This window comes from Atta colombica, unplaced genomic scaffold (assembly GCF_001594045.1).
Source record: "Atta colombica isolate Treedump-2 unplaced genomic scaffold, Acol1.0 scaffold5, whole genome shotgun sequence".
NCBI lineage: Eukaryota > Metazoa > Arthropoda > Insecta > Hymenoptera > Formicidae > Atta > Atta colombica.
In genome coordinates, this window is record NW_017259539.1 from 448660 (window position 1) to 461153 (window position 12494).

General features: G+C 36.0%; 1 long non-coding RNA gene across 2 annotated transcripts in view; it reads right to left on the reverse strand.

Moving 5' to 3' along the window:
- Positions 1–982, reverse strand: part of LOC108691701 — a 6688-nt gene extending 5706 nt beyond the window's left edge. Inside the window, exon 1 of one of the 2 annotated variants that reach the window (XR_001931935.1) lies at positions 358–982. This is a non-coding gene — a long non-coding RNA (uncharacterized LOC108691701). Of the gene's footprint in view, positions 1–213 lie in introns of both variants that reach the window. The other variant, XR_001931934.1, reaches the window with a different exon arrangement.
- Between the last annotated feature and the right edge of the window lie 11512 nt (positions 983–12494).

The window sequence follows — 12494 nt, forward strand, 5'->3', positions numbered from 1 at the left end:
TTGACATTTTTTTGTTTAAAAGTAAAAGTTTCGTCTCTCTATTTAGATTTTTTTTTCCTAAATTTAGATTCGAAGTATGATGTAAAGATCGTAAAATTCTTGATAAATTTAAAGTGAAAACAAAACTTTAAATATAGCATTCTTAATATTGACAAAATGCCATTTCTTCTATCTGTTAGAGGACGTGTCAAATATGAAAATGATACCAGATACCATCTCAGATAAAGATCTTGCAAAAACAGTTTCTTCCAAGTTTCTTCCAAGAAAAAAGAAATTGGACGGAGAAATAGTAAAGTCTTTTATTATGCCGTATTTTCTTTCAGGCCCTTTTCTTATTTAGCATCTTTCCTTTCTCACCGATATCTCATTCCCTTTCTTTCTAGTCTTCTCTCAAGTCCTTTCGTCTCTATCTTGCTTCTTCTTGCCCTCATAATTCGTCTTAGCATCTATATCTTTCTTACTCCTTTCCAACTTCCTGTATTGCAACTCTGATCATCTCTTTTTTTTTTATAATTAAAAAAAATATATGGTAAAGAAGATATTTCGATTCACTCAAATTTTGATAAAAATATATCGATGCGTTTTCTTATGAAAATGAAGAATCTACAAGAAAAGTGTCACTCTGCTCCGCGAATTGAGATATTTTAAGTTAAAGCTGACGACTATACAGGTTAGGAAAGCTGTCATGATCCGCAACACTTCAAAATATTTTCTTCTTGGTGTGTTGGCCAGCAACCCATAGGTTGAGAGTCACTGAGGTCCGCGGTATTAGTTATAAATTGTGAGGAGGTTACCAGTCTGCTAGAGTTTCAATCGAAATGATTGCCCTCCCTTGCTTTCAGAAGTCTGCTGCCACCCAGCAATAAGCCGCACGCCATAAGAGAGGAAGGAGAATTGTGTTACGTCCGCATCGGCATTTTTCCCTTTTCATCGCTGACCTGTGTCTCGAAATATCGCTCACCCAGGAAGCGAGCGTCGCAGCGACGAGTGCGTCGCTACATGAGAATGCTATCTTAAGAATCATCCCTCCTTGATTGCACAACCGATGCGTGGGAGTAGGAGGAAGGAACGCTACTCTTTGCAGAAGGAAGCTTCTTTCGTTCTGAATCCGGACTCCAACCGAGCGGTCAAGATGCCGTGGCTAGCTCCCGCTGCTAGCTTGTGTAAGCCACGTGTTTCTTTTATCCAATTCCAAATCTCGAATCCTAACAATTCACACTTCCATTCATTCGTACTTTACTAAATCTGCACTTCCACATCCTTGAATTCTTGGGGCAGTTCGCAATATCTCATTAATCTACTATTCTTAAGTTACCTTAACACATAATTCTAGAATACATAATAAATGCGTATGCTTTTGAGCTCGTTACAAGTGAATTTAATTAAACATAATTAATTATCTCGCATCCCTTCCATTTCGCGTTCATCCTTGGATTAATTCGAGATCGCGCGTTGGGTAATATTTTAATAATCAACTACGTATCCTACCAGAAGTCCGATATTAAACTCAATTATTTTGTAATTAATCATCTCGTAGTAATAGTAACAGCTAATGAGCCTTATTATTTTATATGAGCCTAACTATGTGGGCAAGAATTGTAAGGACCCTCATTAATAATAAATTTACACACGAATTGTAAATCCGAATGCAAATTATTTACGTCCCTCTCCTCGCTGCATTCCCTCGACTAATTGTGCGCGATAAACAAATCGCGAGTGAAGCAAGCCGTGCCAACCATCACGTGAGATCATAAGGAATCTTTAAGGCACGCTGTTGTTGGATAGAAGCTCCGAAGCATCCGAGCCGCTGGGCTCAAGGGACTACGAGATGGTTAAAATAAAACAACTTAGCGCATCGATTCACAACCGCGTTTAGCATTTTTTTGGCTACGTGAAGATCGGGCCGCCATATTGGACGCGCAGCGTCATCACCGCGCGACGTGTCTCTGCTCTGTGTGACCAATGACAGCGCGAAACCACGAACAATTCGAACACACTGCGCTATATCTGAGTGTGATGAGCTATGTATCCCGGTGCCGGAGCATATGCGAAAAGGGCGCATAACGTGCAAGATAACATCGTAGCGATTCATATGCCTGAAGTTCGTGACGAACTTTGTTAGTTCTCTTTGCCTCAGATTTATATAAATCGAGTTAGCCAAGACGTCCTATGTGACGTCTGTTACAGTGCAGCGCCATCGGACAGAGAACGGGGCACTATCACGCCGCCCGTCATTACCTACATATCGGGCTACCGCCTCGATACAATTGCTCTCGGTGCTCACGGTCCTTTTCCTCCGTGCGGTCGGCCACGAACTGCAGTATTTGCACCGACATACATGCACAATTCGTAGTTTATTTAATCGGCACAGATGAGCAACTATGGAACAGCGACGAACTACCATAGTCTACCATAGTCACTATCTCGCAGACGCGCATGTGATATTTTTGCATCAGTCAATGCGATCGGGGCATAACGGGAGCAAAGTGGGTCTAAAAGAAAAACTCATTGGCCTTCATAAGCCAATAGCAGGCGACACAGTTTAGAGGAAAGGGAATGACAGGGGAGGAAGGGCAGGGAGAAGGTCGGGGAAGAATCAGGGAATTTATTAATAATATACTATATAATATATAGTTATGGATAGGAGATGAATTCAGATTAAATTTCTCACAATGGAACAGGAGATGGTTAATTGTTTGGAGATTCTCATAGGAACAAACCGGTGACTATATTTGGATTCTATGAAGGCTCTCATTAATATTTATGATTCGATCTTAGGTTAACAAGGATTATTTTTTTTTTAACAGAGCGACTTTATGAAACCACGTTTTTTTGGAACTAGTATAAAAGTGTTCATAATAAAGGTACTTTTGCATGAATCATGGCCCTGTAGCAGAGATGGCATATCCTTGGCATGGGGATATATGGACGACTTCGTGCCTAATCTTAAAAAAATAAATACGTCTTGGTAATATTTGAATACTTCTGCGGTAATATTTGTCCTGCAAATTTAATATGAACTATTCTAGATGGAACATATTCGATTTTATCACCTTTAGCACTCCTTCGATTTAATCTCTGGACGTTTATTATTTTGGCCTTTGGTGATTCCACAGCTTCCTTAAGTATATCTAATTCAAGTTACTGAGGGACATCTTGTATTATCCCGGTTTTAAGAACCTTGAAAGCTTTTAGGTTGTGCTTTGCGAAAGTAGAATTCTCCACGAGACGATTGACTCCCATGGCAGTTTTAACTGCTACTAGTATTTTTCCATTACCAATTTTCTTAATTTCGAGAATATCGGGTATAGCGGTTTTAACTATTATTCTGCTGATAAGTGTGGAATGTATATGTTATCTCGACTATTAGAATAGACATACACTACATACGGGCCAATATCACGTGTGTCATAGCGCGACGTAATTCTGTTACTCATATTCTGACTTGACTGATTTGTATTGTCGTCTACATTAGAACTTGCCTGCATGTGTGACGTCATGCTGGAATTCTTTACGTTTGTGCACTTTTTGGCGGGCGATTCTTGCACGCTTTGAATAGAGCTCCTCTGCAAAGTTTCGTAGCGGCCGTTTTTTAGCTTACCTCTGTTGTTCATCCATTGGGGTTGTATTCTTAAAGATCATGGGGACGACTGCGTTAGCTAGACTTCCAAAATTTTCGAGGTTTGTATTCCTGTTAGCACTTTCTAACGCAATCGTTACACTAGATGCGACTTTGTTTAGATGAAAGTTCGTCGTCACAATTCACTCGCTTCCTTGTACATATATTTTCCAGCAATAATTTTTGTGAAACTTGCTCACTATGCGGGGAGATGGGAAATGAAATTGTACTGGTGTGCTATTCCTATGTGTGCTACTTGCCTTGCTAACAACGAGAACAATGAGCTAAAGTACAAAGATGCCCTCAAAAGGGTAGATGGACAAAATTACACAACAAATTACAAAATTATAAACTCTCGCGGCAGACTTGCTCGACAATATTGGGACTAGAGGGACAGACACGTCTGCACCTTACCGCTGCTGTGACAAGACTCCCCGCTTCAAAACAAATTATCGAAGTGCTGTGGATAATGAGAATGTAAACGCTTGGGGCGGCGTAGCTAATCAACTGCAATCGAGTATTCCCCTGTTACAGTCGAACGACATGCTTGACTGTAGTTGGTTCTTACATTTTGATCTGGTTTAAACTAGGCCACCCTCGGTGGAAACTAGGCCAGTGGCTACGTTCAGCAAGCGCAATAATTGTACAACGATTCACTGAAAAGCTGCTGAATGCGCTGTCATCAATATCCGATACTCAACGTATTTACTGAGCAGACGCCATTTTTTCCATCAAATTTTAAGATCGCTATCTAAGCTTGACACGTTGTGAAACGTAAGAAACATAAGCTAAATAGATACGCTTTTTCTATTCGAGGAGTTTATAATCTCCTAATCATCATTTGCATTGTCGATAGCAATGAATATCAAATGTAATAAATTCATCAAACAAATAGTGCGACAGAATTAACGTAACTTGACGAATTAGCCAAAATAAATTAACCTGACGAATTAGTCAGGGAGCATAAACTCTTGCATAACATATAATGCATAAGAAAATGAACCAATCAAAGTCCTTTATTTCCTTCTTTTCCATAAAATAAAGAACTCTGATTAGTTTTTATGCTTCATGCAAGAGTTTGCATTTTATGCAAGAGTTTGTGCTCCTCTTCAATTCTTCAACCTAAATGAATCTATCCCCTTAATCGGAGAGCACAGAGTCTTGCATAACGCATAACACATAAAGCATAAGAAATTCAACCAATCAAAGTTCTTTATTTCATGGAAAGGAAGGAAACGGAGAACTTTAATTAGTTTATTTTCTTATGCATTACGTGTTATGCATTATGCAAGAGTCTGTGTTTCTCGCTTTAGGCAGAGAGTATACTTAGGGACTCCGCACAATAAAAGGAACAGAGAATAGAAAATAAGAATTTCAATCTATCAGAAACTGTGTATTCTACAATACATGATTTCCTTTTATTGTGTGAAGTCCTTTACATATCGCATAACACGTAATAAGAAATTGAATCAATCAAAGTCCTTCGTTTTCTTCCTTTCCAAAAAAAGAACTATGATTGCTTGAATTTTTTTTTATGCTTTATGTGTTATACGTTACGCAAGAGTCTGTGTTCCCCGCTTTAGAGCATATAAAGGGTCTTTCAATAAGGACGTTCGATTTTTAAATGTAAATAAAACAAGTTGTGTGTGAGATATCCACTCAATTTTTTTTTATTTGAAAGAATATTTTATGGCATTAAGTATGGAACATAACGTCGCTCAAATGTCCGCCGCGGCTTCGCTTGGTGACACGTATTCAGGCGGTCCAATTTTCGATTTTCTCGCATAAATCTGGCTGAATTTGCTGGATGGCGTTTGTTATGTTGACTTTGAGAGCATCAATTATTTGCAGTTTATTCGTATAGACCTGCGATTTAAGATAGCCCCAAAGGAAGAAGTCTAAAGGCACGATCTCGGTGGCCAGTTCACGTGATAATCATGCCCTCAAATCGCTCGTGCAATATGTCCATCGTAGCATGCGTGTATGGCACGTAGCGCCATCCTGTTGGAACCACATGTTATCGGTATCCATATCATCCATTTTAAGAAGTTGCTTATCATCGATTTGTAGCGCTCGCTGTTGACGGTTATGGCAACACCCGCTTCGTTTTGGAAGAAGTACGGACCAGACCAAAATCCGCACTAAACAGTGACTTTCTCGGGATGCATTTGGAGCTGGTATATCGCGTGGATTGGTATCGTCCCAAATTCGACAATTTTGCTTGTTCACCTATCCATTCATCCAAAAATGGGCCTCATCGCTAAAGATGATTTGTTTGGCGAAATTTGGGTTAACTTCCAATTGTTCCAGAACCCAATCAGCGAACACACGGCGTTATCTATAGTCGTTTAACTTAAGTTTCTGGGTCAGTTGATTTTATAGAGATGTAGACCTAAGTCCCGACGCAAAATTCGTCAAGTTGAAGTCGCAGAAAGACCAAGTTCTTGTGAACGACGAGAAATTGACCACCTTGGATTTTTCTGTACACTCTCACGCACAGCAGCGATGTTTTCAGCAGACCTTGCGTTTCGGCGACGTACTGGTATTGGCTGATTATTTATAGAACCGGTTGACTCGAATTTGGCCACCAAACGTCGAATAGTCGACTCGGCAAGACGATTTTGGCGAGGATAAAAATCACATAATGCGCGTAACGTTTCTCGAACGGAACACTGATTTTGATAATAAAATTTTATGATTTGCACACGTTACTCAACACTATGACTTTCCATGGTGATTTGCCATACACTACTAAACAATTCACAACAAATTTGACAAATGTCACTTTAACAACATGGCTACTATGATCTAACAAATTTCGAGCGTCCCTATTAAAAGACCCAATTTATATATATATATAACAAACTAGGAGACAAGGTATTATATTGCTCCACGATGAAACTCTGTGAAGAGGTCGAAAAAATTAGATTCATTATGGACAGGACCGAAATTATCGAGAAACTATTAGCTGTCAATTACAAGATAAAAATAGGACAAAAAACTAAATGTATACGTCAATCGCCTAAAAGTATTTATCGAACACTAATAGAATAAAGAAGAATAGAAGGAAGATGAAAATATATATATAATCTGCGTATTATGACGAACCAAATATACACATCATTTTGAAATTCCCTCTAATCTCTTATCTGAAATATGAGATACTCAAGGTCATATCCATACCCAACTATGATAATGTATTCACTTTGACTGAAGTAGAATCAGATAATAGCTGTAGATATCAGTATCAGGTAGGTATCAGTGCGAAAATCAGTATTATATGACTTTAACATGTGAAAATTTAAGCATAAGATGTAAATAAATTGACTATACTTATATCTGCGAACATATCAATCCTATGTACCACGAAAACACAAATTCATTATATGAAATTCAAATGTGCAAAATTGTAATTCTAAGATATTGTGTACACACGCGATATAGGGTAAATATGAAACCGGAATTTTTTTATAGAAAATACACGTTTATTGCATGAAAATGATGAAAAATATTTTATTCGAAGTATTGCCCATCGGTAGCTATACATTTTTTTCATCTGTTTGACAATTTGTGGATGCCACGTCAAAAAATTGTTGCTCTTTTGAGCAACAAACCAGTCATCTAGCCATTTTCGTACATCTTCGTAAGAAGTGAAGCGCTGCTGAGCAAGTGCGTGTCTCATCGATGCAAATAAGTGGTAATCGGACGAAGCCAAGTCTGATGAGTAAGCCGCTTGCGAAAGTATTTCCCAACCAAATGCCAAAATCGTTTCTTTGACCAGTTTTGCTGTGTGTGATGGTGCATTATCATGAAGCAAAATCACTTTGTGTTGTCTTTTTTGATATTCTGGTCGTTTTTCACACAAAGCTTGATTCAAATTGATCATTTGTTGTCGATAGTGTTCAGTATTAACGGTTTCGCCAGGTTTTAGCAACTCATAATAGATCACACCTTTCTGATCCCCCCAAACACAGAGCATTATCTTCCGTCCATAGCGATTTGGCCTTGCAGTCGATGTCGATGGTTCGCCTGGAATTACCCATGATCTTTTACACTTGGGATTCTCAAAATATATCCACTTTTCATCGCCAGTCACAATTCGATGGAGAAATGACTTTCTTTTGTACCTGATGAGCAGCATTTCGCAAGTGGTTTTTCGATTTTCCTGCTGTCTTTCATTCAGTTCATGTGGAATCCATTTTCCTATCTTCTGGATCTTTCCCATGGATTTCAAACGTATGGAGACGGCTTCTCGTGTCACATTCAATTGATCCGCGAGTTGTTGTTGAGTTTAAGCGTCATCTTCATCCAACAATGCTAATGCTCTTTAAACTTTTTCGGTGGTTTTCCACGTTCTTCGTTTCTCACGTTAAAATCGTCACTTTTGAATTTTTTAAACCACTCAAAGCACAGTGATTTACCAAGAGCATGCTCACCATAAGCTTCGACAAGCATTCGATGCGATTCTGCAGCAGTTTTCTTCAAATACAGAAAATCAATGCTGTCCGCAAATTGTAGTTTTCAGGCACAAAATTCGATGTTCAACGTTACAAACTATGCTGTTGTATGAAATTTGTATTGTGAATTGAAAATCTTTGTCAGATGTCAGAACAAGGAAATGGCGCCGTCTGACGGCAACATTGACAGTTATGGCCATCTATTGGTAAATTCCGGTTTCATTTACCTGGTATTAAATCTAATCATTCCATATGGATAGCCCTCGAAAATCAATGAGCATGGCTATATCCGTTATGAATAAACAATTACTATAGACTGTAAAAATCGCGAGGAATATAGAATGAAAATTGTAAGAATGGGACAAATTGCGCTATACGGAGAATGTAAATTAACAACTGCGGACATGACTGTAAAAATAATAGGAATCAGCAAAGCTACAACCTCGCTTCAAACTCGCTTATCAGAGTACAATTTAACTCATTTGCGAAAGCAGCTGAAGCATAAAGACTTAAACCAACTGGAAGTAGTAAAATTAAGAAAAATTATTCGCGATCCGACGGAATTAATGGATCTAAGCATCAAATTACAAGATGTAACAGCAGAATTAAAAACGCACGAGATTCATCATTTCTGCCGCAACCCATTATATATACAATTTCGAATAGTACTATTATATTAATTATTATGATTGCTGTAATAATATATACTATCAACAAACGAAAGAATCATGGGACGAATGTAATAAATCCCGCTAAAAAAGAAAGATTTTCATAGAAAACGTCAAACTTTCGTTTTTTTTTCAATGAGGGAAGGGATATTATGATCCAAATATCCAAAATCTACGTCTACAGAATTTCTTAACAGCAGTTAAAGCATCACAAACCAAGTCATCTACTTTTGATTTCAAAACCGATTATATATTTTATTTTAAAATGCAACCACGCATTAATTCGGCTTAATTTGTAAATATAAAAGCGTAAGCCTCGAACACCTTGGGCCGTTCCGAAAAAGTCAAGAAGACATACGACTACTGTGAAAATCTCCGTTACTGCGAGCGCTATTGTGAGACATCATAAAATTGTAACACATTGAGTATTCGTAAGTGGAAATAAAACTTCTTATACGCTGGCCTATATTAAGGACTATATTGAAGGACTTCGAGCCTCGAAACGATATCGCGTCCAATCTGTGATTCTGCCACGCCCTGAGCAAATCGTACCTTGACGGTACGACTGGTTAACGGCTGACCCGTAAATTCTATAAATAGTATCCTTGCATTCTGAGCGGTACAACAATATACGTGTATACATATAACTTTATGTATACAGAGTATTTAGAAATAATGATAAATTTTTCGCACGCCTATGCGAAAAATTATTTTCCAAACTCTGTATATAATCAGCTCAGCAACCTATAAAAATCTATAATAACGTAAATTATAGACTAATATTAAACTACAATTATTAGTTCAAGAAATAATATCAAAAAAGAAACCGTCAGTAATCAATATGGATAAAGGATCATATTAGTAAAATGCTATAAATAACTTAAAATACAATCAAATAAAATATTAAATAATAAATAACACATTATCAAATATATATATATTTATAATACGCTCAAATTTAAGAAAAATGAGGAAGTAGGTGCAATTAAATGCTAAAATATACCTTAGAAACGTTTCAAAATATGATGAATTTGAAAGTAAAAATGCGTTATAATAAAATATAATAAATATATGTTTAAAAGATGTTTTTTTGGTTTTAAACATAATTTTTTTTAAAGCTGTTTCAAAACATATATGAACATTAAAAAATTGTTTTAAATAAAAAACTGAATGTTTTGTTTTTTTTTAAAAACACGTTTTTTATCAACCCTACTTCCTTCACTCCGCCCGGCGCACTGCCTCGCTCGCGTTCTTCAACTTTCCAATTGTTTTAAATAAATTTTTTCGGTAGCAAAAAATTCGACAATTTTTCAACAAATTTCAGCAAATTCAATTCTTCCTTGACAAATTGGTGCTAGACGGAACTCTTAATCTTAAAAACTAAAGCCACAATGATTTTTTGAAAAAAAAAAATTATTATGTCGGCTCCTAATAATCGGAGAGTAATCTTTTTTTTATATTCTTTTATATTATAGAAAATTTTTTATATTATAGAAAAATGAGATCAGATTTCGAATACTTCACATGAAGCTATTTATTTCATATGAAGCATATTAACGAAATTATTTCCATTTTTTTATACGGAAAAAAATATCTACTTTTTAAAGTCGTTTTATAATAGTTTATCCACAAAAAATCATTTTGTTATTAAGTATACGTAATAGTGCAACTCTTGAAGAAGAAAAATCACTCCTGTAAATTGCGACTGCTCAAAGATGAAGAAATTAAATTTTCCACAGGTTTTTAGTGAACAAATGGCTTTTTGCAAAATCTAATGAACATTTCAAGCTTATTTAAGGCTAGATTTGTTCGTCATTATGAGAACTACATTTTACGAGATTTTCAAAGCTTTGCGTTTAAATCTTAACAGAGAGCGAGTGAAAAAAAAGATCTTTATCGGTGTTTATTATTTTTCTACTGAACTAATAAATCGATTTTAATATTTCATGTCTCGCTTTGTATGTATTTCGAATTACCTATATTTTTTATACCGAATTGTTTTCTATACAATCAATATCTTTCGTTATAAGCGAAAAAGTTGCTTTTTGCAACTATTCGATTTTTTTTCGCATATTTTCTTCACAAGTCTCGAGTCTCAAACATACGCGTTTCTGATGATCTTTCGAGACTTTTGTGAAAAGAAATGCTGGTTTATAATTTTTTTCCGGTAAAATTCTACTTCTACTGAATTATTCTTGTTACTCGAGTTTATGAAAGAGGAGTATACTATATATACTATATAACGAGAAAAATCGTAAACTATTAAATATCCCGCAAAACTGTTGTGTTGTAACAACAACGTTTTAATTTATACTATTCTGGATTAAGGGGAGGGATACAATATTATTACAATTTATTAAAACTTATATGTTATTTAGAATGCTCTCTCGCCCCTTATTGATGCCTAGGATCGCCGAGCAGGTGAAAAAAGGCTGAGGTTGCCGAGAAAGCATTTTCGCTTGAAACAAGTGTAAGAAGGAGCTCGCTGTCTCATTCACTTTTGGCGAACCGCAGGCGAACACACGGACATAGGCTCATGCTTGTTTGTGTGTTACAGCACCGCATCACGATAAATGAACTTACAGACGTAGAAAAATGACGTTTTGACGACGAAATTTATGTTGCGTGCCATTTCATTATTATTTGCTTAATTGTGAAAATGTGACTTGTCTCGTATTTATCAAAGTAATTATCGATGAAAACTAAAGTTATCTTAGAATTTTATATGTAAAAGCGTATATTTTACTCGTTTCAACTATCGGACCGTGTGTTTCTGCCCGAATATAGGCTCACTTTATGTACCTTTTACAACCGTTTATTGACTGTCAAGGGAGGAAAGGAAGTTCATCGATTTTTACAAGTGATCTCGTCATTTCGTTTTATTCAAATTGTCTTTATTTAAAAATGGCAACATAAATTAATGTGTCATTCCTCGTTTTTGACGATTCCAACATGGCCGCCGACTAGTCAGGAGCCTCAAGTTTTTTAGTTCAGTGATTTCATTCAAAGTACTAAGCAAAAGATAGTCGCCCTGTCTAGTACATGGCTATTTCCGAAACAAATAAAGAAGCCATTTATTTAAGAAATTTATTACAAGAAATAACGGGAGATTCATATTGTATTCGCTTATTTAATGATAATCAGAGCACAAATGCTATGCAAATTGTTAGTAAATGTTATGTATCAACAACACAAGAGATCTAAACATATAGATAAATGTACATTATTTTATTAGAGAAGCGATTTCAAATAAGTTAATAAAGATAGAATATTTACCATCACTGATATACCAACAGATATTTTTACTAAAGGAGTCCTGAAAAACTTTACAAATTTCTAGATAGGCTGAATATAAACAGTTTGTAGTATTTAGATAGTGAGGATAAAATATAATCTAAATGACGCAAACTCTATGATTGTTCGTGTGGCGCCACCTGTACTAGATGTGTATGTTTCTACTTCATTTGTGAATAAAGTCTCGTACTGAGTACTCGAGAAACACATTTATTTAATCTTTTTTTACCTTTGTAAGTATATATATTTATAGACTTGATTAATCGATCGGAAATTTCAGAGGAGGTTTCAAAATAAAAGTCACAATCTTTTTTTGTTCTCCATAGTTGTATTTGGTGACCTAGATTACAACAATAAATCCAAAATATTTAGATATAACATTGATGTATACAAGATAATTCTCAATAGATTAAATATCTATGTAAGATATACGTAGCATATATATATATATATATA